The sequence below is a fragment of the Lissotriton helveticus genome, chromosome 11, assembly GCF_964261635.1.
Source record: "Lissotriton helveticus chromosome 11, aLisHel1.1, whole genome shotgun sequence".
NCBI lineage: Eukaryota > Metazoa > Chordata > Amphibia > Caudata > Salamandridae > Lissotriton > Lissotriton helveticus.
In genome coordinates, this window is record NC_136072.1 from 392,953,923 (window position 1) to 392,980,160 (window position 26,238).

Below are 26,238 nucleotides of genomic sequence, written 5' to 3' on the forward strand. Positions count from 1 at the left end.
GTCCTACACTTTCCCTACTGTTGCACACACTGGAGTGGGAATAGTAACATTTACCCCTTCGGTGTCCAACGCTTATCCTACTGTTGCACATACTGAAGTGGGAAAAGTTTATTGATTAGTCTTGGAGTTCATCATTTTTTAGTCTTATTTAAATGTTTATTTTTATTACGTCTTTGTTTTCAATGTAATATTTTTATATATACACATTTATGTAATTTTTAACGCAGTTTTAGTAAGTGTATAGGTATATGTGTATGAATATACATATAGATACATATATTTGTTATTTTGATATATTTAAAAAACATTCGAAAATTAAACTATAGATTATAATTTTTTTTAAGTCATTTTATAATATATTTACATATATATTAAGGGTGGGCGTAGTTCGCGAAATAGCGCTACACGAAGCTACGCGAAGTGCACTTCGCACTGGGCGAACTTCACGTAGCACTATGCGAACTGCGTAGTAGCATGTTCGCACTGTGCGAGATGCGTTTTCAATGATTGCACAGTGCGGACAAGCATTTGGCACTGTGCAATCATTGAAAACGGCATCTTGCACAGTGCGAGCTGTAGTTTTCCGCTGCTCGAGTAGATTTTTACTCGAGCGGCAGCTTTCTCAACGCGGACTGGTAGTTTCTCATCGCGAGCGGTCGCGAGCATGCGCGACCACTCGCAATGAGAAATCTGACCTTCCTGCGTTGAGAATCTCGCCGGAATGTCATTTTGCTTGCTCGCGGTCGCGAACATCACGTTGAGGAACGCGAGCAAGCAAAAAATGACCGCTGCACTGTGCTACGTGCAGTTCGCGTAGTGCGAAGTTGCACAAACTTCGCAAACTACGCGAGCCAAGCGTAGTGCTTCGCCCAGGGTTAATATATATGTGTGTGTATTTGTTTAAATTTGTATTTACACATATGTTTAAATATCACTTAAATATATTTAATTTACATTAAATTAATGTTATATCTTAACATATTTAATATTTACAGTTTTTACTATTTATAAATATATATATTAAAAAACAATACTATTCTATATATTTTCTTATATGAGTGTAAAACTATACTTTTCAATATTGCTGTCCTTACCATTAGAAGTACAGAAAAATTATGTTTTTGTGATCAATATTTTTGACACAATATTCCTGTATCACAATAGTTTTGGTTTCAAATTTGTGTCAGTGATCCCCATGGGCACAACAGTTGAAGAAGTCCATTTTATCTTGTCAATAGCCAAGATTACATGATCGCTACTGACTGCCGATGTTCAGCCCCGACAGATGAGCACAAATGCTCAATACTTGCACCCAAGTCTGCTGGACCTGGGAGGGTACTTAGAGTGCAGTTTGGTCCCACAAGACGTACACTAGCCTTCAACAAAGGGAACCGCTGGTTTAGCTGTGACTGGAGACTAGTAGTCCAGTGGCAACTGGACTTTTTCTTTACCAAAGAGGACATCAAGAAAGATCGACCTCTGTGGCCAAAGTCACCCCACCTGGACCGTGGACCAAGGAGCAGCCTCAGGAAAACCACCGTCATCACACAGCATCCTCAGTGTCTGACAGCATCTTCGGCTTCCTATACCTCTTGCTTCAGGACCACTTGACTGAACTCCATGGGGGTTTGTCCATAGAGCCTGGAACTGGACTTGTGACTGGTGTGGTGCTTTTGTCGTACTACTCTTCGTTAGCACCCTTGACCTTCCCCCTGTCAGTTTTGGGTGCACAAAGCATCTCAGAGTAGCCAAACACACCTTTAAAAGTTTTTCAAAGTTTCCAAACTTTGAAGTTACCAATGTTTGTTCAGGTTTTTGAGTGAAAAGCTGAGATTTACATTTTACCTAAAGATCTGAATCTCTGAAACCCACAGGTGGATTTGGATTATTTTGGTGTCTAAACAGTCATAAAAATAAGATGCATTTTTACAAATTGATGTTGGTTTCTGTAGTGTTGTGAGATTTTCTTGTTTTGGTACTTCTAAACAGTGGCAGCTCCTCCACTAAGTTGGAGGAGAGTGCCCCACTGCCTTTCAGAACTGTAAAAAAGGAAAAATAAAGTAATAATATTGTGAGGTTAATATAATTCTATTGATCTGTGCTGAGGCAGCTTTGCTGGGATGGGCTGGGATGGCCTGGGAAGCACAGAGGGGAGTAGTGATAGCACTCTATAAGTGCCCATGGCTGTTTGGGCAGCCGTTTTGGGCCGGTCAAACAGTTATGAGCACTTTGCATGTTCTCCACCCAGGCTGCATTGCAACTTGGGTTGGGTACATGCCTAGGCTCCCAATCCATGTCTGAGCACTGAACCACGGCACTCAGACCAATCACAACGCTGCATTGCAGCGTTGTGATTGGCTTAGGGGAGCCTTGGTGCTTCCTGCTTCCTGCTCGCACAGAAGCCAGGAAGAGAACAGACAGGACGCAGGAGAGGAGGCGGTCGGCCGGAAGGTAAGTGTTCTGGGTTTTTTTGTCTTTTAAATCCCCCTCCCCCTTCTCCTCCCCAATGCTGCTTCACAGGAGCAGCTGCTGCTGCTTCTAAATGCTTTATAGTTGTTCTTTTGTTTAAGCCTGACTGCTCATAGCCGCAGTTACCGAAGCTAAGCTTTAGCAAAGGAGCCTGACGGATCAAAGTTGATTTTATGAGTGTATTACACAGTGAGGCCGTTCACCCACACAATATAATACACCACAATTCCTCTCAGGATAGTTGAGGTCTTTCGTACTGTTGGGACACAATCTCTGGAATGCTAGTCTCTGTGAGTTAGACACTTCTGAAGCAGGGGTGGCTCCTCCTCAGGAGTGGATGAGCTTCTCCCCGCCTGCAGCAGTCAAACACAAATAAATAAAATGTCATGTCAAGGCCATTTTGTTTATTTGCTGTGGTACTGTCTCAGCTGTGTACAGTGCAACGGTGGGGCTGAAACCTGCAAATGTCAGATTACAGCACTGTTCTTGTGATGGCCAGCCCGACATGCGCACTGTAGAACCAGCAATCCAAAGAATATGTTACATCCTGGGGATTGCTGGCACAGGCTCCCAGCCTCAAAATGAGTGATGGCTGAGCCTGCACCCAACAATCCTGGAGTTGCTTTCACAGCATGGAAGTAGCTCCAATATTGGTTGGAGTTGTGTTCCATGAGCAGGAAGGAAATCCTTCCTTTTCCTGCTCGTGGACAGTTTTGCACCGAGCTCCTGAATGAATGGTGAGTTCTGCGCCTTCACCTCTCACTATTTTGTTTAAGCTAGCCGCCACTGCTATGAAGGATAATCTTCTGAACCTGGTTTTACCTGGAAGATAGCCCTCCTGCGTAGTTGCTTGCCTGCATACGTTTCTGTTATAATTGACTTGTGTCTTCCTTGCTGCTCAGCTAGTATGAGTGCTGGAATGCCTGATAACATCATGGAATGTTTGGTGCCTGGCTTGTGTGTGGGGTGGCAGTTGATACCAGGCAGGCTGAGCGGCAGGGAGACTGCTCCTGGTGGGATTTATATTTCCATCTATCTATCTTATCCTGATGTACTTAACCTGGAACAAAGCTCAATAAACTTATCCTGTTGTGTACACCTAGTTCAAGGATCTTCTATTTACAACATTTTTGGTGACGACTTCGTGTTTTTTTGGCGTGAGATGACCGGCGCTCGTTTTTGGCAGAGCTGAGGATTACGAGGGGTCGGGAAATCAAAGTCTGGATACATACCGGACCGAGTAAAGGAACAATAAGAAGGACCGGCCCCCGTAAATCAGAGGTGATAAAAACACACAGCAGGGACTCTTTGAACAAGATACCTGTAAATCGAGAAACAACCTGGCAGAACTGAATCTGAAAATAGAGTAGTGGACCATCTCCTGCCTATAACAGACAACCAAAGTGTAGTGTAGCTCCTATTTTCCCAATAGGCTCTGCGCATTGGAATAGTACCTACAGCAGTAAAGGCCTAGGCCAGACGTTAACTAGGTCTACTACTGTCGATACTAGACTTAATTTTTGGGTTTGCCAGCTAAGCTCAGAGTTCGCTAGAAACTTTCTCGAATGTTCAAGGAAGGAATTAACTCCCCTGATTAGACAAGAAGGGATTTAGTTTCTGACAACCATAGAACATGACAACTTTGCTCTCCCCTAATCAAGAGTCAATCTCAAGAGTCGTGTGAGCACAAGGCAATTATTTTACTCAGTCAGTACGTGCATTCTTAGTCTCATCAGAATGTAGAGAAAAGGAAGAGACGGGCGTGTTCAATAAAAAGGTGTTATTTATTGATCAGTCTCTTTTCTCGTACAAGAGAAATGGATCGATATTATTGCAATACTTATAGTTAAGTAAAGTGCATACATTAAAAGCAATAGTATAAAATAATACTGTAAAAACATTGATATGGTTTCTGAGCCATATGATGTTTAAAAATGATTAAAATATGTTTACATACACATATACATTTGACTAAACGTACTCAACTGGTGTTTCTAAATACGCCTACCCCGTGTACCTGACCTAAGTCTAATGCGTGGGCGGGAATAGAAAGTTACAGTTTAAGTTAAGTTTGTTTTTGCCAAGTGAATAACTAAAGAATTCTCTGTGAGGGGTTATTCAGTTCTGTACCTGGAATTTAGGATGAATGAGGAATGGTATCTCTTTCTCTGCTCTCGATATTCCAGGCTGCCTGCGAGGGCTGCCCAGAAGCGCCGGTGCTGGGTCTCTCGGCTTGAGATAGCAGCGCGTCTCTCAGCGCGTCAGGAAGGCGGGGCTGCTGCCAGCGGGGTCTGCTTCTGCTCTCGGCTTCGGCAAGTATGGCTGCTCCGTCTTGTCACCACGCGTGTGTTTGCATAGGGCAAGGTCGGCAATATTTATACCTTAAAGGTGCCGAGATTGACGTAAGGATGGACATAGATACGTCAATAAAGATGTCATACGACTTGCTCGTTAGCACATTCTTTACTAAAGTTCTCTGTGAAATCAAAACAATGGCCGCACGGATTATCCAGGTTGTCATAGGTTTGATTTGTTATGAGAACGTCGTATGCCTTATCAGGGGCTGGAGGAATGTCGCTTGTCTAATTAGATCTAAAGCGTTATGACCTAATCAGATAACACGTTCCTGTGCCGTAGTGTGACTGCGTCAGATAACGGTATCTGCATCATGGGGGTTTTCTTGCCTCATGGGCTGACTGTTAGTTAACTTGATAGTTAGTTTAACCAGAATAGGGTCAGGAATAGGGGGACTGATTCAGAACCTATAGAAATACACGACACCCACTCCACGCTAACTATGGTCATATCTACTAATCTATGCATAGTATAACATAGTACAACATACTATAGAGTATAGTGTATACCTTACCACCCCAAAATACATAAATGCATTTCGAAATTTTCAAATATACTGAAAAATTGCAGTCATATATATTGTATGCACTTAAGCTATGAATTAAATGCAAAAGTAAACACGCATTTTTATGCATTATTGCTTATTGGTATATGAGAAATACACATGAAATGGCTCTTAATATGGCTATACAGAAAGGAAGGTCGAGACCATTTCATCACATAATAAAATATTTGTGAACATACCAGCGGGCAGCTAAAGTCTATAAAGTATCTAAAAATAGAAATTTTAGTTCTCTAAGAATAGTTTCTTACTTTAAGCAGAAGATCAGTGTCCCGGGAAAAATATACGAAGAAAAATATTTTAGGGGCTTGCTGAAAAATTGCTGTCCGTGAACTGGATTGTAATTGTTCATGTGACTTTATTTTTAAAAGTTGAAGGCCGAATTCAGGGAACGCCGTGTGCGAGTTTACTCAAAAGTCTCTATTTCTGTTCTGGAGAGAACATCATATCATTCAGGCTTTCGAAAAAACTGTCAACAGCTTCATGGGAAAGTTCCACTAAGTCGGAAATAGGTGTAACCATGCATTCGTGCGCATGATTGTCTGCAGTGACATTCTGATTCGCATTGCTGACAGAAGGTCGTACCTGTTCGATGCTGCTTTCATCTTGAACTTCACTACTCTTCAATCGTAGTGGTGAAGATTCCAGGAATGCCGTCATCAGGATTGGCAGCCTTTGAGGGCAGCACAAAGCGTGAACCTTGGTAGGAACCAACAGTGTATCTGCATCCACTGGCGCATCCGATTGTAGCGTCAGACAGGTGTCTAACACGCATTCTTCTCCGCATGGCAGACACCTTAGTACAGGTAAAACACACCTTTGCCACATTGGTCGAAATGATAGAAACCAAGTCATGTTCAGGTCTCTAAGCCGGGAGAGTCCCAGGATTTTTGATATCCGGTCCCGGTATCCAATGGCTAGGATCGTATCTTCCATTGTCGCGAGAGTTTGATCTGTGACATGGGTTGCCATAACGAAAAATAAGGACTAGGAATAGGATTCCTGCAATTAGTCCCAGGATCAGGGGAAGTCCGCCAAAAATCGAATGGACGAAATCTGGAAAAATACCCAGTATGGCTTTGAATGGTGTTAATGCCATCGAAAATACGGTCTTAAATACCCCTGAGATATTTAAGATTTCGCTCAGGATTTCCGCGAAATGTACGGGGGAATTAGTTGATAATAATGTATGTATCTCTGCAGTCGTCCTTGCGACTTGTAGATCATACGTTTCTTTTGATGACGTGAGCCTTGTAGGCGTCTGAAGAAGCACTGTTTTCATTCTGCTTAAAGCATCTATTCGAATAGAAGTAATTTTCAAACTGGGCCATGCCCTTGCCTCCCTGTCTGGAAAGGAGCTGGGGAACAAAGAACGTCCACAGCACTTGACCTTCGCCGTTGTAGTTACTAGATAAGGAGTCCCGGGCATAAGACTGCAGCATCTGCGGTCTACAATAAGAATGTAACTCCCATTATAGAGTCTTTGAAAGAATGGTTCTATTTCAGTTGCAGGTGCGCCTTGCTGGTGACATGAAAGGTTGTATGAATTCCCTTCACAGGCTCCATGCAAACTAATTCCGTTACACAGAAGCGTGCCGCTTAGTGACATGGCACAATCGTTGCCACTAAGAAACACTTTCTGTCCTTTATTACTGACACATGCATGTGAATAGGGCAGGTTCCAAGTTGTTTTAAGGTACCCCTTTCCCAATTTCTCGTACATGCCAGCCTGTATATATTTTTGGCAGTATTGAAACCTGAAGGTTGGGATTGGAATATTTATTATTCCATGGATTATCCATTCACTGACAGGTCGTTCTGACATTGTCAATGGTAATCTTTCTAGTTTTTCAATGCTCAAAATTGTATAATCAGCACCCTTTTGCGCCATACCGATTTGTCTATCAGTAAGGTTAAAGATTTGGAATAGTGACGTTGTGTTGATTAAACGCCAAGGCACATAGCCTGAACGCAGATTTTGTAACGTCCAGCCAAGCTGTACAATGGAACGCAATTGTGACTGACCATGTTGTAATAACAGTAAGTCTTGCGATAATATATCGATTGCTGAAGACACAATGCTGTCCAATGAAAAAATTCTGGAGGACAGAGTCATTAACCCATTGTCCACTATAGAAAGTGATTTTTCCAAATTGATACGGTCAATTTCCCGTATTCTTTCTGCTGTCTCAATTTGAGTTACCTTCCAGGCCTCATTGTATGCTGCATATACAGAGGCTGCTATGAAACGCTTTTGACGCTGTTTGCGTGGTCCCATTATGAAATCACGCAAGTCAGCACCATCAGTAAGTAAAGTTAGGTGTTGCTTAATTTCAGGCAGTGTGGAAGTTTGTAGCCATTGAAGGCATAATTTGCCCACACTGTAGGTTGTTATTATCCCTGGGTGATGTCTTTGGGGATATCTAGGGTCTGGCCTGGTCATTTTGAAACCCTGTGTTTTATTCAGGAATCTGTCTTGACAGTTATTTGTATCTGTGGGCCAGATCAACCATTGTTTCCAATCAGGATGTGTTCTGTTTTGGTTTATTATATGGTTTACGTCTATCTCTTCATCTGTGTCAGAGCTATTGCTAAACATTGTTGGCTTTGGAATAGACGGTTTAATTAAATCTTTCATTTTGGCTAAGCCAAGACAGGTGGTTTGTTGAACAGTGTCATTTAAAAATATCATTTGTTCTGGGATCATGCAGGCTCTAAACAAAGCTTCTAAACCCTGTACTTGCCATTCTTTTGTACCCCAAACACTTTTCAAATCAACATTTTTGTCCCAATAATCAAATCCAAAAGTATTCATTTTTTCAAAGAATTAATCTGAATATATCAATTTTGTGTTGGTTATCATGGTTTTCATCCCTGTCTTGTTTGACAATTTAAAATAAAATGTTTCAGCATTACTTATGTTAAAACCTGAAAAATATGAATATTTGTTATAAACGGTTCTAGAGCTCCCTTTTGGAGGTGTAGCACAATGTTCCCATTGATTATAATTTAAAACATTTCTAGGTTGTGCAGATTTATGCAAAAAATGGTTACCATAATGGTTATAGCAATACATACTATCATAATTTGTAGAACCTTGCAAATAATCATGTTTTGTAAATTTAGCAGACGTTACTAAGTCAGACATCATGTTGTTAATGCTTTCGAAGTCCCAATCATCAGAAAAAGAGTTTGGTTTTGCAAAATCACTCAAGGAGATCTTGATTTGGTGTGGATACTTCAGGATCTCGACCGGACCATAAATTTCATAGTCAGTGTTGTCCCAGGCTACCCCACCAGGTATCGGATTGGCTGTGAAGTTGGCTGAAGAAAGTTCTGAAGAAAGTTCTCTTTTCTCGACGTGTGAAGATGTGTGTGGTTTGAGGATCAAGTTGATGTTCTGACTTGCTGTGTCCATTTTAGCATATTTTCCCTCAATGAAGCGTCCCAAAGTAAATACCATGATGAGCCAAAGTATGAGGATAAATGCACCAAAACCCACCCAAAATTCAATCCATGGAGAAATCAGATATGTTTCTCTCAGTTGTTTCAAAAGTTCCTTAGCTTTGTCTTTAAAGGATTTTGATGATGGCTGTGTCTTTGATTCACTGAAGCCTTCAGAGGAATCATCAAAGTTGATGAAGTACCCGGATGCAGTTCTGTCAATTGTTCCAATTGCTTCAGGATTTTTGTTATTTGCATTGTCACTCGGTTCTTCATTGTAGATTGGTGTGTCTCTGCTAAATGTTTTTATTTGGGTTTTCAGAGGTCTTAGTTCTATTGCATTGTTGCATAGTCCTTCTTGTTCTTCTGTAGGTGTTTCGAATGTGATGAGCCTCTTTGTTAGGACCTCTGTACTGGTAGCAAACCTTGGTGTTCTGCTACTTATTGGGAGTCCACTTGGCCTACTGTTTGTTATCGGCCACATGTTGTGGTTTTACCAGGTCGATGGATACAACTCGGTTCTCCTTTTTTCCAGCAAGTGGCGGTAGTACAACTGATCTTGTCCCGTTGACAGACAAGACAGGAACTGCTTTTCTGTAAGAAGGCCCAAATTCCTTCTTTACCGCGATCTTCTCCCTGACTAGATCCCCGACTTTTGGAATCCAGACAGGTCTTGCTGGGACAGGTGGTGATTCTTCAGTGGTAGGTGGCTGTTGTTTCAACTGTATGTTGCTCAGGTCTTTTCTTGTTTTGTTTAAGTCCTGCAAAATAGCCAAACGGTCTTTGACATCAAAGGTTTTTTCTATTACCACTGAAGTCTGACTATCAAGGTCAGAGATCAACATCCTAGTTCCGAATAATAATTTGTACGGACTGAATCCCTTCAGAGAATTTCTTGGCAAGTTATTTAGACTACGTTGGACACTTATTAGATGTTTGACCCACCCAGCTCCCGAACCTAATATCCTTTCTATTATAGATTGCTTTCTGCCTTGGTTTTTTCTTTACACCATCCCGTACCCTCAGGAAGGAAGTGAGAAGATTCCCGCTGGACTGTGCTCATTTGGCCATGTTTCCCCCCCAGGCTGGATTGCCTGAGTGAAAACAATGGTCGAACGTAGCATGCTCTTAGCGTATATGCCATTTAGACTCGCAAATCTTTGTATAACAGTCCGGACGTCAGCCGAGTGCTGAGGATCTACATTATAAGTGGAAACTAGCCTGTATATGTTAATCGCAAGCCATTCTTCTTACTGGTGATGTTATCTGCAGTCAGATTCCACCGTATTTTATTTTTTCTCTCCCCACTGCGATTTCTGTTGCAGTTTGGGCAGTTTTTTACAAACATGGTATGATGTAGGCTCATGCCTGGCCACCAGTACCGTGATTGTAAATCTTCCAGAGAATCTTTTAGTTTGAGGTGTCTGAGACCCTCACCCATATGTGCGTCTGCGATTAACAAGCTTCTCCTGTCCATGTTTGGAATCACTCTATCCCCCACTCCAGGGTTTCGAGCAAAAGGGACGGAGTTTGCATCGATTATGTATGTATAATTGAGTGGATAGTTGATCGGTAACGCTGAGCAGTCGCCTTTTGATGACGTTTTCACCGCCAGCAATGTTTCACCGTCAATGTATTTTAATGTACGCTTTTTTCGAACTACGGGAGCCGATTTAGTGGCTGCCGCTGCGGCTGTTTCAGCCAATGAATTCCCTACAACGTGAACGCCATCACGTTGATGACTCAGTGAGTGAGTCACGTGAGTCTTTGGTAGTTCTTTTTGTAAAAGAGCTACTTGTTCCCAGAGCATTCTCTGCTTTATTGGTGCATCTGTGTCATCTTTGTAACCGTTCTGAATCCATGTCTGCAAATCGCTGTTATATGATTTGACGCAGTAATATGAATCTGACACTATAAGTGTCGGGAATTCGCGATCCGCATTATCTAGCGCCATTTTCAATGCGATTATTTCAGTTTGTTGTTCTGAATTAGTTTCTACTGAGTGTGATTTTGTTAATAGAGGTTTTAATATACCTCCGCGCCACACTTCTTTTGTAATCTCACATGTGGGGTTGTATGCTTGTTCTCCCCAAACGGAGGGTTGAGCATGTCCGTCTGTATAGATTACACAGGCGTAATGTCGTAGAGGCAGAATGTCGATTGGCAGAGGATACGTCTTTTCATATTTTAGATTTTTTAATTCTTCTAGTTCTGGATCAAAGTAGTAGTATACTTTGTCCGTTGTGATTGAATTCACCCATTGTATCCATTCCGGATTCAATGTTGTTGTTGGTAAATTACACGGTGTTGTTAGTGCCTCAAAGGCTGATTCTGCTGTTCTGACTGTGATATGTCTACCGTCAGCTATGTCTTTTTCTCTAGCTATTGCGGTTTGAACTACACGAATTATTTTTTCTGTATTACTGAATTTCTGTTCAGCTTCTGTGTACATGTGTGATTTGAATGCAATTGGTACCATTTCTCCCTCATTAGAGGTCAGGTATGTGAATCCGCATCTCCCTGGGATGACTCGAATCACAAGATTGCGTGTGTTATCACGTGTTTCTAATTTTGTTTTAATTAGCATGTCTGTTTGTAAGGATCTCAAAATTTCTGTGTGTGTTTGAGTCCAATTGGATCTTTTAAAGTCTGGTTTAATTAGATCATAAAGGGGTTTGACCCTTTCTGCGTAATTTGCAATGTATGTTCTTCCGAAATTTAGGAAGCCTAGAATTGACTGTAGGTTTTTTAGTGTTTTAGGAGCTTGGATTACGGCACATTTCTCTAGGAAATTGTCTGCCAGGCTTTTACCTTCACTTGATAACTCATATCCTAAGAATAGGACTGTCAGATGGGCAATTCTGGATTTTTTAAAGTTGAATTTGTAACCCTCTGCCGCGAACCCAAGAATTATGGTGTTCACTCTTTTCAAGTGAGTCTCCAAGTCATCATCTGTTAAGTAAATGTCATCGACATAAGATAATGCTTCATCATCATATAGTTGTAGTAATTCTGTTACTCTCGCTGAGAATACCCCCGGGCTGTTCTTGTACCCCTGGGCTAACCGACAGAATTGTTTTTGAGTGCCATTTACTGAGAATGCAGTTAAATATCTGCTCTCCGGTGCTATGTTTTGACAAAAGAATCCATTGGAGATGTCCAGGGTTGTTTTGTATTTTTTGCGCACTATGTTATTCATTAGTGCAGCACTGTGTGAGTTTTGCACTGCAAAGGTTTTGCAACATGTGTTAAGGTGTCGGTAATCCAAAACTAGACGATATGAATTGTCTGGTTTGGAGACCGGAAACAAAGGATTGTTCATTTGTGAGGTGCAAGTTTCAATCACCCCCTGGTATTCTAGCTGATCTAGTATTTCATTTACTTGTTTTTTAGCTTCTTGCTTAATTGGGTACTGCCTTTGTGCAGTAGGTTGTGATTTTAACTGGATTTTGTGAGGAGGAGAATCCTCATCCCATCCTACATGATTTTTATATAAAGCAGGTGCTAAGGCCACTGCCCACTTTCTAGCAAGTGTATATTTTTTATGAATCGGGATTTGATTCGAGAAGGCAGGCATAATTACTTCTTCGCCATGAGGGCACTCCCTGACAAACTCTGGTGGCCAGTCTTTTTCAGCTAGAAGGATGTCATAGCCTTTGGAGAGGTTATCCCAAAATAGTCCCCTTATTTTCCTAGTCTTATCTCCCTCTATACGTAATGTTATCTCGTATATCTTGTGGGGCTTGCTAACTCTGGTGTCTGCAGTTTCCACTTGAAGGTATTCATTCGTGTCCACTGTCTCCAGATGATTCATAAGGACTTTGCGAGCTATGCTCACCTCTGCTGCGCTGTCTAGCATTGTCTGAGCCCACTCTCCGTTTTTCAGTTGTGTCCTCAGTATTCTCGGCATTGTTAACTACCTTGATACTGGCTACCTTCTTTTTTGGAAATTGTAATTTCTTTTTTAGTTGAGCAGGTTCCTTGTCTTTGGACTTGGCGTGCTCTTCTCTTTGTTCTGATCGTCCTCTTCTTTCCGATTTCTGCGAGGAATTCTGAAAAGATTGAGAGGGACGTGTATCAATGTCTTGATATTTATCAGGTTTTTTAATATTATCCCTATTTCTAAGGTTATATCTATTCCCCGAGGGGTCACTCTGCGGTGACCTCTGTCTTTGGTTTGGAGATTTCTCTCTTCGCCTAGGAGACCTTCCTCGGGACTGGAATTTCTTTTCTTTAGGATTGGATTGTTTGTTTCCATCCCAGTTCTTTTTTGGTGAATTATTATTAAAAAATATTTTTTCTGGACTTGGAGTCAGTTGCGGTTTTACTGGTATTCCACCTAGGCTATCTCTGCCTAGTTCTTCATAGGATTTTTCTATGATTCTGGCAATTTCAGCTGGTTGGTCTGCTATATCTGTCTCTTTTAACCTCTGGCGGATCGCCACGTTTGCTGCTTCACCTTTTATGTTGGCTAGTAATATAGCCGAGACCTGCTTGAAGTCTTTCAGTAATTTCATACCAAGAGTTAATGCAGGTTCTGGACCGTATTCATCTTGAATTTGTTTTAGCACATCTGGTATTACCGAAATGGATGGAACACCGTGCGTTTTTGTATAGATGGAAGCAAAGACTGTACCCCAAGTGTCACAGTCCTCAATGTGTGGTGCGATTCCCATTGGGAGACATAGTCAGAATCCTGTGTTTTTCCAGCGGGGTGGTGTCAGGAAACACCGTCTCTATTTGGGTGATTTTCTGTGCCAACCAGAATGGTATTTGTTCCCGTTTAGCTGGAACTTTACCTAGGCAGGATTGGATGTTCTGTGGTGTGATTTTATTTGTGTTCCCCTGGTGAGGGGTCAGCTGTGGAAGTTTAATCGCTGGCTGAATTGTTGAAGTCCGCATTACATACTGAACTAATTGTCTATGAATTTTTAGTAGTTGTTTTAGCTGTATTAACAGCTCTGCTGCAGGCATTCTATCGATGTCTGGATGTGGTGTGTATCCGGCTAAGACCGGCCACGTTGCTCCTGGTCTACCTAAAGGACCGAGCCTGGTTATGTGATTATTATGTTTTAGGGCGCCATCAAATAAGAGCAAATGCTCTTGGAATTTGAGTGGTACTTCCACCTCCTCGAAAGGAGTGTACTCATTAGGAGGTTCCTCTACTTTGTAATAGTGGAAGTACTTTGTTACAGCATTAGCTGCTGGAAAATGTATCCATGAATAGTATACCTCTGTCTGCCGATATTCGTGTGCCTCAATTACGAATATGACTGTGCCACCTCTAGGTGTCAGTCCATTTTCTATAAGTTTTAAGGTTATAGATCTCCTTTTAATGACCAGAATGAGTGTTATATTCGGGTCTGCTGCTTGCATGGCAGCATCAGCATCTGCGAGTTCAGTAGCTAATCTAACTGCCTCTCTTTCTTCATCACTGTCTCCCATTTTACAGACAGGATGGTATTATGTCTATTTGCAGATCAGGTTTCTTTATGGAACAAAGATTAGATGCACAATATTTTGGAACTGTTTATCCTTCAACGTTGACTATACCAAGAACCATACATAGGAGTTCCCTCCTGTGAGGTTTTGGAGGATATTACCTTTCACCCACTCCAGACGTCTTTGGAGTATTTGGGAAAAGGGGTCTGAGTGAGAAAGCACGACTGAGTTACTCTAAATGTCTTACGTTAGTTTTATCGCCCTTTCCAAACGCGTTGGGCGCCATGTAGTGTAGCTCCTATTTTCCCAATAGGCTCTGCGCATTGGAATAGTACCTACAGCAGTAAAGGCCTAGGCCAGACGTTAACTAGGTCTACTACTGTCGATACTAGACTTAATTTTTGGGTTTGCCAGCTAAGCTCAGAGTTCGCTAGAAACTTTCTCGAATGTTCAAGGAAGGAATTAACTCCCCTGATTAGACAAGAAGGGATTTAGTTTCTGACAACCATAGAACATGACAACTTTGCTCTCCCCTAATCAAGAGTCAATCTCAAGAGTCGTGTGAGCACAAGGCAATTATTTTACTCAGTCAGTACGTGCATTCTTAGTCTCATCAGAATGTAGAGAAAAGGAAGAGACGGGCGTGTTCAATAAAAAGGTGTTATTTATTGATCAGTCTCTTTTCTCGTACAAGAGAAATGGATCGATATTATTGCAATACTTATAGTTAAGTAAAGTGCATACATTAAAAGCAATAGTATAAAATAATACTGTAAAAACATTGATATGGTTTCTGAGCCATATGATGTTTAAAAATGATTAAAATATGTTTACATACACATATACATTTGACTAAACGTACTCAACTGGTGTTTCTAAATACGCCTACCCCGTGTACCTGACCTAAGTCTAATGCGTGGGCGGGAATAGAAAGTTACAGTTTAAGTTAAGTTTGTTTTTGCCAAGTGAATAACTAAAGAATTCTCTGTGAGGGGTTATTCAGTTCTGAACCTGGAATTTAGGATGAATGAGGAATGGTATCTCTTTCTCTGCTCTCGATATTCCAGGCTGCCTGCGAGGGCTGCCCAGAAGCGCCGGTGCTGGGTCTCTCGGCTTGAGATAGCAGCGCGTCTCTCAGCGCGTCAGGAAGGCGGGGCTGCTGCCAGCGGGGTCTGCTTCTGCTCTCGGCTTCGGCAAGTATGGCTGCTCCGTCTTGTCACCACGCGTGTGTTTGCATAGGGCAAGGTCGGCAATATTTATACCTTAAAGGTGCCGAGATTGACGTAAGGATGGACATAGATACGTCAATAAAGATGTCATACGACTTGCTCGTTAGCACATTCTTTACTAAAGTTCTCTGTGAAATCAAAACAATGGCCGCACGGATTAACCAGGTTGTCATAGGTTTGATTTGTTATGAGAACGTCGTATGCCTTATCAGGGGCTGGAGGAATGTCGCTTGTCTAATTAGATCTAAAGCGTTATGACCTAATCAGATAACACGTTCCTGTGCCGTAGTGTGACTGCGTCAGATAACGGTATCTGCATCATGGGGGTTTTCTTGCCTCATGGGCTGACTGTTAGTTAACTTGATAGTTAGTTTAACCAGAATAGGGTCAGGAATAGGGGGACTGATTCAGAACCTATAGAAATACACGACAAAAGGAAGTACAGCCACAAAAAAAGCATCAGAAGGTTTGGTTTCGAACACAAATAAAAAGGATTAAGAACGAAGATAAGATGTACAAACAGACCAGGATGAAAATTTGATCATTGACGCATGAAAAAAACGATGATAACCTGTAGTATGTGAAAAGGAAATCTATACTAACGGCAACCAACTAGTGCCAAAAAATAGGAGAGACTCAATAATATAGTCTTGATAAAGATGGTAACACATTAACAATAACCATCGAAACGCGTCGACGCCCCCCTGCACGATCAAGAGATTAAAAACCTAACCTGTAGACAAAGAACCATATATGTCCAGGATTGAGTTTATGCTAAATCTCAGAAAACGTGCAAAATGTATTGACAAATTTTATGTCTTTGTTTGTCTCTCCTTTTTCTGTATCTCCTAGTTAAACAAATGCCAATTGTAAACTGATTATATGGTTTAAATTTTTTTTTAAGTATAGTAGAAACTGTATTTTATGAATTTGTTCATGTGTTTTTAACATAGGCTTGTATGAATTGTTTTTAACAGTCAATTGTATTTGTACGAATATTTTTATAACAATAAATAATTAATCATATTACTGTTGTATAAGCGTATTAGATAAGTGAAGGGATCTAGTGGGCCTAAACCGGGTTGACCGAGACAACCACTTTGAGTTGTTTCAAGTAGTAACGGTTCACCAAGGGAAATACTACTTTTACTTGACGATTTAAAGAACCTACGCGTGAAGCAAAGAGTCTGTGTGTGAAGGAACTAAGAAACCTACAAAGGAAAGAAATTGGAACTTGTCTTTAAAGGAGCCTACTGGAACCGAGGACCTTACTTAGAAAATATTGGAACTACTGTAATCTTTAGGAAAGGAAATGCCTTGCTCAAACCACACCAGTGTCCTTTGTAATCTGGACAGTCTGTAGCCCAGGGCGTTTTACCGTATTTTGCTGGATTTTGAGCAGCTACTGCGAACATTGCTGCCATCCTGCTCTTGCCAAGCTCTTCTATCTACCGTCGTGGGACAAGCTGCTGATTTGCTGTGGCAGTAGCAACTCGTTCCTGGGATTTGCTGCAGTGATATGTGCGTGGAAAACTGGAAAAACTGGTAACTGTAACTTTCATTGCATGAATCCTTTGTCTGCCAATACATCAAACAACCCATCTGCAAGTCTGTCAGTGCCTGGCTGTCTACTCAGCAGCGTGAATTTGACACCCATAAAGTTTAGCGCCGCAATGGATGTTACAGGTAGCGCTCACTTCGAGCACTTCGTGGGTCTATGTTTGTGGAAGTGTGTTGAGGGGTGCCTGTGACAAGACACATGTTTTAGGAGACTCTGGGTGACTTCTTGGCATACTTTGGATGGATACAACACTTCCACAATGACGTGTTGATACTACAGTCTATGACCTTGCCGACTGGAGAGCGAAAACACTCAGGTTTCCTGTGTCCACGGTGAGGCAGGTTTGGTCTGTGGTTTTGTTTTGGAAGTTGAGCGCTGGTCGGGTGTGCAGACCGTTGTGAGCTCGCGTTATTTTTTTAAAATTCAAATTGCCAGCGCGAGCAACCTTACTTCTTGCAGTCCATGCATTAGTCCTCGGGGATCTCTTATGACGCACTTCAGGGCTGCAGCATAGTCGTGCTGTGAGCCATCCGGCACTGCGTGGTTGTTGCGTGCCGCCATATTGCGTATGGCATTTCACTGCAAGCTCGTATTCTATGTGGTTGCATATGATTATACTCCATGTCTGCACTCTTCACCAACCACGTTGTCAATAAAGTCTGTCAACATCGCAATGTACCAGTCGGCTGCAGTTGTGTAGTGGGATAGGAATGTCCTGATTGTCTTCATATCTTGGCTCACAGGTACTCTTTTCCTTATAGTCTTTGCTTTGACATCTACTTTCGGCACAATTATGGGGAATTGATCCATTTTATTTTTATGGAGACGCTTGTTGCCATTGAGATAAAAATGGTATGTCAACCATTTTGTACGGAATTGCAGGACACACTACATCGTTGTTTAGTATTTACGGCAGCCAAGAGGATGTCACTACGCCACAGTGGATCGGGTGGCAAACTCAACAGGGAGCTCTCCAATAAGAGATCACCTTTGATGCGCACTTCGGGTGGAAGATCGTCCACAGGAGCATAAGACTTTCCTTGTTTTTTGTTTACAATTGCTATCTATTGTAATGCTTGACTTCTCGTGTATTACTGTGTGGGCTTGTTGATAAATGCTTGCAGAGTCTATTACAGTGAGGTTATGTTTACCTATTTCAGTTCAGTCCTTCTAGTATGGCTAGTACTCTTTTATGGTGTTTTGGGTGGTTTGTGCCACTGTATGCTCTTAATGGATTGTGAGTACTCTTTTGTGGTAAGGTCGTGGGGCAGAAAGTGCCCCCGTTCTGGATCATAGGGAGATCTGTTCCCTGTTACATGGACATTGTGGGAGGTGAATACTCCAGTTCAGGTTTTTTTTAGATGTTTTTCTCTATTACATGGAGGTTGTGGGAGTTTTTGGGGTGGTGTCTGAAGTTGGGGGAGCTGAGTGCCCCAGTTCGTTTTTAAGAGGTTTTTGGAGCGAAGTGCCACAGTGCTGGATCATAGGGTGATGTTTTCCCTATTATGAGGAGGCTGTGGGAGCTGTGTGCCCCAGTTCAGTTTTTAAGTGGTTTCGGGAGCTAAGTGCCCCTGTTTTGTATCATAGGGAGGTGTGTTTCCCTATTACGCGGAGATTGTGGGAGCTATGTGCCCCAGTGGTGGATCATAGAGAGATGTGTTCCCTATTTCATGGCAGTTGTGGGAGCTGAGTGCCCCATTTGTGGATGTTTACCAAATGTTTCAAGTTTTGTGTGATATGCCAATGAGTGGCATCAATGTTTAATTTTTTTATGTTCCCCAAGGGTGGGTGATGGGGCTAATCTTAATGTCTTTATCTCAATGTCTTTATTTTTGAGAATGCAATGTAAATGCTGTCCTTTGCAATGTAAATGTTTTTCTTTCAGAATTCATTGTATATATTGTTGTTTGTGTTTGCTTCTTTCACTTCTGCATTTTGTTTCCATAAGGAAGGGGGATATGTTATAATTGACTTTTGTCTTTCTTGCTGCTCAGCTAGTATGAGTGCTGGAATGCCTGATGACATCATGGAATGTTTGGTGTCTGACGTGTGTGTGTGAGTGGCAGTTGATACCAGGCAGGCTGAGCGGCAGGGAGACTGCTCCTGGTGGGGTTTACATTTCCATCTATCTATCTTATCCTGATAAACTTACCCTGGAACTAAGCTCAATAAACGTATCCTGTGTTGTACACCTGGTTCAAGGATCTTCCATTTACAACAGTTTCACTACATTTCTTGCTCGTGTTCTATTTAAATTGTGTACAATGTTTTAGCTTTTATCACCTCTTGGGTTAAAATCGATAAGAAAATTCAAATATATTAGTAAATACTTGTATATCAAAGGATTTTGCAGAAACAGGGCTGCATATACACAACTGGTAAGGAAACACTCTAGACACTGAAATGTTCGGCAGTAATAAACATAAACAGGCAGTTTTTCTGAAATATTAATGACGAATCTGCCCACAAAAAGACAGCTCAAAGGATAACTCTGGAGAGGCTAAAGTTTCAAGGAAAATTGACAATTTTTCAACGATTTTCACGGTTTAAAAAAATTCGCAACATTTTCTGGCACCTCAATAGATGGCACCTTAGCTCATTAGTTCTAACCATTTGTGTGCTGTATTCTACTCAATTAAATCTTACTGTGTTGCATAGTTGACTTATTGTGTTGCATAATGTTGCAATCAGAAGGCACTGGGAGCCCCCCTTCGAACACCATCGTTCTAAGTAGGTTTATCTCATTACCCTTGCCAAGGATTGAGCCTGGGATCACAGCCAACTATTTCTCCTGCTAATTATGAGTATTTTAATTAAGGATGGAGAGTTGCTTACCAAACACAGCCTCTTCCCCTGGTAGTGGTGCTGAATCTGCAAAATGTCCACGGTTGGGATGACATCATTAACTAGATAGCTGTCAAATAAGACTTTTGTTGACTGGGGGCTTTGATGCTGCCAAAAAGGGGTCAAGGTTGATTGCTCTGGAAACTCGAGTTTTCAATTTATATACTGAACAGACAACGTTTAATGCGTTATCTGTAATGGTAATGATAGTACTCTAAACAGTGCTGCTGTGACCCCTCTGCATCCCGCATTCAGCATCGTAAGTGTAGACCTGACTTGAAGGATTAGCAGCTGGCTGCATCTGTGTTAGTGGAAAGTCCATAACAGGGACCTTGAGGGCACCTTGCGAGCATCACGTTTCGCCAGAACAGACTGCGCCAAATTATTGCCGAACTATTCTGAAGAGTCACTATTTCAACTTGCGTCCGCGATACTGTGTTGCCCCTGTGACTGGGAACTGTGTGCCCTGGCGACCTGGCAGTTTAGCACTGGCAGTTTCAGTGAATGATTGCTCCAAAATTACATTTTCCTTGGATGGTCGTAGCAAGATCGGCTTTTTCTTCAAGCGCAAATTGCATTTCGCAAACGTGTCACCGAAAATACCAATGCACAATTGCACAGTGACCAGTACGTAACTACCAGTGCAAGGATGATTATTGAACAAAGATGTTATTGGGTATGGGCTAATTGGAACATGCAATAGTAAAAGACAACACAACCGGCAGCTTTCATTTGCACATTTTTTTTGTTTATTACACATCACACATGTTGACCATGATCACATCCCCACTGGTAAATAAGGTTTAGAACACAAGAATGCTGGGCAGCTGAGTACCATCTGGGCTGCAGGCCTGTGCACCTGGCAAGGTGGCATAAGACTGTGAGAGCATATGTGTGTGAAGTTGTGAAAAAGAGAGGGAGATGAGAGCGGGAGAGTATGGTGTCGTTTATTGGCACGAAAAGGAAAAACATATGGATTTGTTAGCATGCATGTGGCCCACCCCACACCTTGAATTGTGATTGGCTGCTACGCTTGTCAGTATCTTTATTGACAGCTATACCGTTGTTGCTGCAAGTTGCTTTAAAATACAGGTGAGAGCCATGGATTACTCCTGATGGTTGCTCTGCAGATGATTTTCATTTATTCTTGTCCTCTTCCTTTGTTTGGGCCAGTGCAAGGATATTTGGCGCCAGAGGGGGAGATCCTGCTTGTCATTCTCAACATATGCACGCCCACCAATTGTAACACCTCCCTTAATGTCTCTCCACTTCCCTCTCCACTCCTACCACACTTTAGAACAGGTTTTTAGAAGTAATTGGAGAAACAGGTCGGTAAAAGTCATATCATAATCCTGACAATCAGCCTCTCAAACCCCTCCTCCAGCATTAGACATTAGGATGAATAGTACTGTGAATCACTGAGGTCCTTGTATTTGGACTATATGGTAAAGCATATTTAAAATACAGACTCTAAGTTGAAACAAATTTGCTGGCAGGTAATTTAAAACAGTGCAATGGGTGTTCCCGTGACCTGACAAAACCAGCAACTCTCCCACGTTGAGACACCATTCCCTATTCAGGCTGATGTAAGATAGTTTCTATTTGTGAAGATTTTTGATGATTTTTTCAACATCTTTATGGATTTGACACTGTTTACTTGAAGATTGTTTGTAAAGCAACACAATGGTCTTTTCATTTTTGAAAATACTATGGGCCTGATTATGAGTTTGCCTGGGCGGCGCTGGGTCTGACCTGCCGCCACACCGCTAAACTCGTGGTCAGGCCATCCTCCAGAATACAAGTGTTTCTTGTGCCTGCAGGATTTTTTTTTTTACGTTTCCACGGTGGTGCCTCAGAAAATGGGCACCACAACGGGAGCGCCAAAAACAGTTCCTGCATGGCAAGGACTGTAAAGTCCATGCCTGGCAGGATCTGGGTTTGCCTGCACACAGGGGGCACATGTTGTGTCCCCCTGCATGCACCCTATGACCCTGAGGTACAAGGGGGCACTATAGGGCCCACTTAGTTTCCTCTCCGCCATGGTTTTCATGGAGGAGAAACCAATATGAAAACCGTGACGGAGAGGAAACTCGTAATGTGCTTGGCTGGACTGCGAGGGTCCCACCAAGCATATTGTGGCCTCAAGATTTCCACAACACCGCTATGAACCAGCAGTTCCTTGGCAGCTGCAGCAGGGCAATGGAGGCCCGACTGCCCTAATTGTAATAGGGCGGTCGGAAAACCAACGGTGCCACACCCCCCATGACTCTGGTGGCCCGTGGACCGCCAGACTCATAATCAAGCCCTCTGTGATGATATGGGATTGTTTGTAGACAAACACATTGTACAATATACTCTTTTTTACAATTAAACTTCTAAATATCCAGAACTGCCCTTTAAAACATAAATGTACATCACAAACTGTGGGATTTGTTTCCTGCCATATTATCAGCAGTACCAACACATGTAGTAGAAAAGAACGGAATTTGGAATGATGGGAATCCAAATGATTTGTCCCTCACTTTATGACCTTATATTTTTACTCAACTGAAGATAATAAGACAGATTCTCAAATTAACTCATGAACTACAGAATAAATTCACAAATTTGTAAGTTCCAAAGAAATATTATTGTTGCTTGTCTATAGTCCCTCCATCCACCCTGAGGATGGAGATTCGTGGATGTATCAGACCAGCGCAATGCGTCACAGACTGAACATTAACCCCGACAGTGTTGCACAAAGAGATTAATGAAACATGGTCTCACAAATGCATCAGAAGAATCCAGAAAAAGATGCTGCATCTTGGAGGAGGCTCAAATGAGTGGTTTAGATAGTCTGGTCTCCCAGATGCAGGAGGGGCAGAGCTTTTTGATGTCTTAAATCCATTAAATTCTCTTTTGTATTCTTTGGTAATTTGCTGTAGGCATAGGGGACTCAATTAATTCATTCATTCATTCACTTTTTCCTTTTACAATGCTCTGCGGGTGTAGGCTCTTCAGGTTCTTGTAGAAGACCAGACCCATAAAAGCCTCTCAGAGGAGCCACTTCTTGGGGACCAGGTTGATGCTGAGCATCTGGTGCATTAGTGAGATGAGCTAGATGAGGTCATTTTGACCTGGCATATTATCTGCCCAATACTCTATATGTCTTTTTGGAAAACCAGCTAACAGGTACCAGCTAACAACATTGTTTGTGGGGATTTTAAAATTTTGGTCAAAGACCTTTCAAGGAATAAATCTTGTTCCTATTTGAAGCGTGTGTGACTGTGGTGCAAAGGTAGTGGTATGTCCCACCCATGAATCAGAACATCCTACTGAATTGATCTTTGATTTCCCTGACACAATCACTGTAAAAATATTCAGTCTGCTTACTTGGACTGATCACTCATTGATTTTATTTTACCTGGCCACTCTTAAGTGACCAGCCATGTTTAGATGAAAATGTTCTGCCCATCCAAAAAGCTAAATGTTGACTAGCCCGGTGAAATCATTGGTCATCTCTGGTATTCCACAGTCATGATCAGCATTGTAGCAAATTTAACAACAGCATTCTTCAACCTTTCATCAGCTCTTCCCTAATATGATGAGTACTATTAGATCCTTTCTGACTAGCAGATCCTGGTTTACTTAACCATAAAGTTAACAATTCTGTAAAATTCTGCACACAGAATTGAAGAGAGGTGGTAATTTTATTTTGACATCATCCATATGACTTATTGTGGGCAACTCAGGCACTATAAAAATAGCCCCAGCCTCCATAGATATACTTTTTGATAATTCTATCTTTCAAACTGCAAGTGTTTCTAGATTTCTCTTTAAAATGTTTTCTGATCTCAGCTCTCTGGATGGCACAGGCACTATCATCTCACTCTCCCAGGCTTAATGTGATTTTTTGTCATTTTTTTCCATCACAAAATTCCATCAATTATTAAGAATCAACCAACGGACTGGACCTCTCATTCTCAACTATTGTGCAATTCTGATGATTCCCCTTTCGTGAATGCTTCCTCTTCTCTTCCTTGTGTCCCTGAGGATGAGATGCATTTTCTGCTTGTTTCTATAAATCCAGCCCACCAAATGTCCTGTGGCCATATTCAAAATGGTAGCACCATTGGTTACTACAGTACTAACTTGTTGAGTACGGTTGCGGGCAACAGCGGATGCAGTGACCGCACTCCCCTGCCGTGTTCCTTTTGTGTTTGTTACAATAATGAATCTGGCTGAGTGTGCACAAGCTACTCCGGCACCTGCCATCGTGGGGTGCCAGCTGCGATGCAGATGATGAACGAACCCAAACTTTGGAGTGGTGCACCACTCGATATTGAGGGTGGTTTGTCAATAAGTCATATAGTCTTGTTAATTTGTCTTAATCAATCCTTTATTTTCATAAGTGTCCAAATACAAAAAATGCCAGCCAAGGCGTTTCGTTCATATACAATGAACTTCTTCATGGCTGTAAGTATCAATTTAAAACACATAAATATATGTACACAAACACATTCATATATACATGACACAAGACTTTTGTGACAAAGCGGTGGGCAAGGAAAAGGAACAGTGAAACAGAAGAGGAAACGTGAGTGGTGATGAAAAAGGAGTGTGCTGCTAAAGGATCAACAATGCAAGGATGCAGGGAAAAAGGGGGGGGGACCAAGGGGGGCAAAGATGAAGTACGTGTGGCGAGTTCAAAACAGAGCCGGAAGGAATAGAATCATCATTACGATATCAGAACATTGGGTGCATCATGATACCCAAAAAACTAAGATTACATAACAGGTTTACATAGCATCAAGGTGACAAGGTTACATGTAGGACGTGTATGGAATGCATTAATGTGTTGGACATGAAATGGATCGTTGTAAAAAGAGGAAAAGAAAAAAGGAGAAAATCTGCCTGTACACCAATGAGTGCAGAAAGCGTACTGCCCCGGATATAGTATGACATATGAGACACAGTAAGAATGTAATCTAAGGACAGAAACCCTACTAGTGGTCAATGTAAGATGTCTGAGAGTTCTAATGAGAAAACAGGGTGGGAATCATGCCACTGTGGGTATGTGGTGTTTGGAGTATAAACATCATATAATAGGGATGGGATGCACACCTTAATTCAATGGTTTTTAAACTTGTCCTCTGTATTTTCCTTCAATAGCGTGCAAACTGGTGTGGTGCCAGCCCATGTTGGCACCTGTTTTAAACAATATCATAGGGGGTCATCTCGCCCCAAACCAATTGCACTACTCAGTGGGTGCCTTGTTGGCATTCATCATTACTTAACATTCATCAATCTCTTCCATCTATTCCATCTCATTTGCTCTTTTCCACATCCTTTTGATCTTTAATCGCCCTCACGTGGATTAATATGCATTTTTACAAGTTTCTAGTGTTCGAAGTGTGTCCATCTGGACCTCTATACATGAACACGACTGAGGCAGAGATTTGTCAGAAGCAGTGTTAATTCATAAAAACCCAATGCATTTTGGGCTAAAATCGCCCTTCATCAGGGGTCACTGTAAACAATAGAACAATAATCACATTTAGTTTCATGGTTTTACATTTCGCACAATTCATCATCTTATAAAAATAACAACTAATCACATTCTCACTTCACATTATGTTCTGCTCAAATATTCCCTCAGCAAAATACTGTGTCAAAGGATCTGCTTAGTATAACGCATATTCCATCCCCTCACTACCGTCTAAAAGACTAGTTAGTGGGGGCACAGATGAGCAGAGGGGGCCCTCAGCCAAGTGGCCTGAGGCCGCAGTGGGTGTGGTACCAGATAACACATAGATCTGAAGCATGCAAAAGGAGTGGGACGTAATAAAAGCATGTACATACCATAGAATGACGGTCCTGGGAGAGAAAGTGTACCTGTACAGTGTGGCTCCGTAGGCCTCCTTGTTAAGGGCCAGCATGCAATGAGTCTGTTGGGAGAAAGGGAACGTGTGAACACATGTCTCACATGACACAAAACGAAGAGAAAGTGGTGGCGCGAGAGAGGGGTGTGCTAAAAGAGAAAAAAGGAGAAAAAAGCGAGTGGGAGAGTCCGGACCCCTTGTGATTATCATGCTAGAAGCGTGGGAAAAGGGAGATTGTTGTGCCAGAAACGTGGGAAGCGCGCAATTAAAGGCTGCACATGTGTAAAAGGCAATGGCTAGAGGGAGGAACTCCCCTGAATACGGTCGGTGTGAGTGGACAAGAGTAAGGACTCACACCATGACGGGAAAAGACACAATGAGCAAATGTGTTGAATGGTGGTTGCAGGCCGAGAGAGGATTAAGGTGAGAGGCGAGAAGTTGACCCAGGAGATTGCTAGTTCATTCAGAGAA

General features: G+C 42.0%; 1 long non-coding RNA gene across 1 annotated transcript in view; it reads right to left on the reverse strand.

The window, feature by feature from the left end:
• The window catches only part of LOC144792950 (uncharacterized), a 221,344-nt gene extending 195,518 nt beyond the window's left edge, over positions 1–25,826 (reverse strand). Inside the window, exon 1 of the long non-coding RNA XR_013602641.1 lies at positions 25,748–25,826. This is a non-coding gene — a long non-coding RNA (uncharacterized LOC144792950). The remainder of the gene's footprint in view (positions 1–25,747) is intronic.
• Positions 25,827–26,238: the final 412 nt, after the last annotated feature.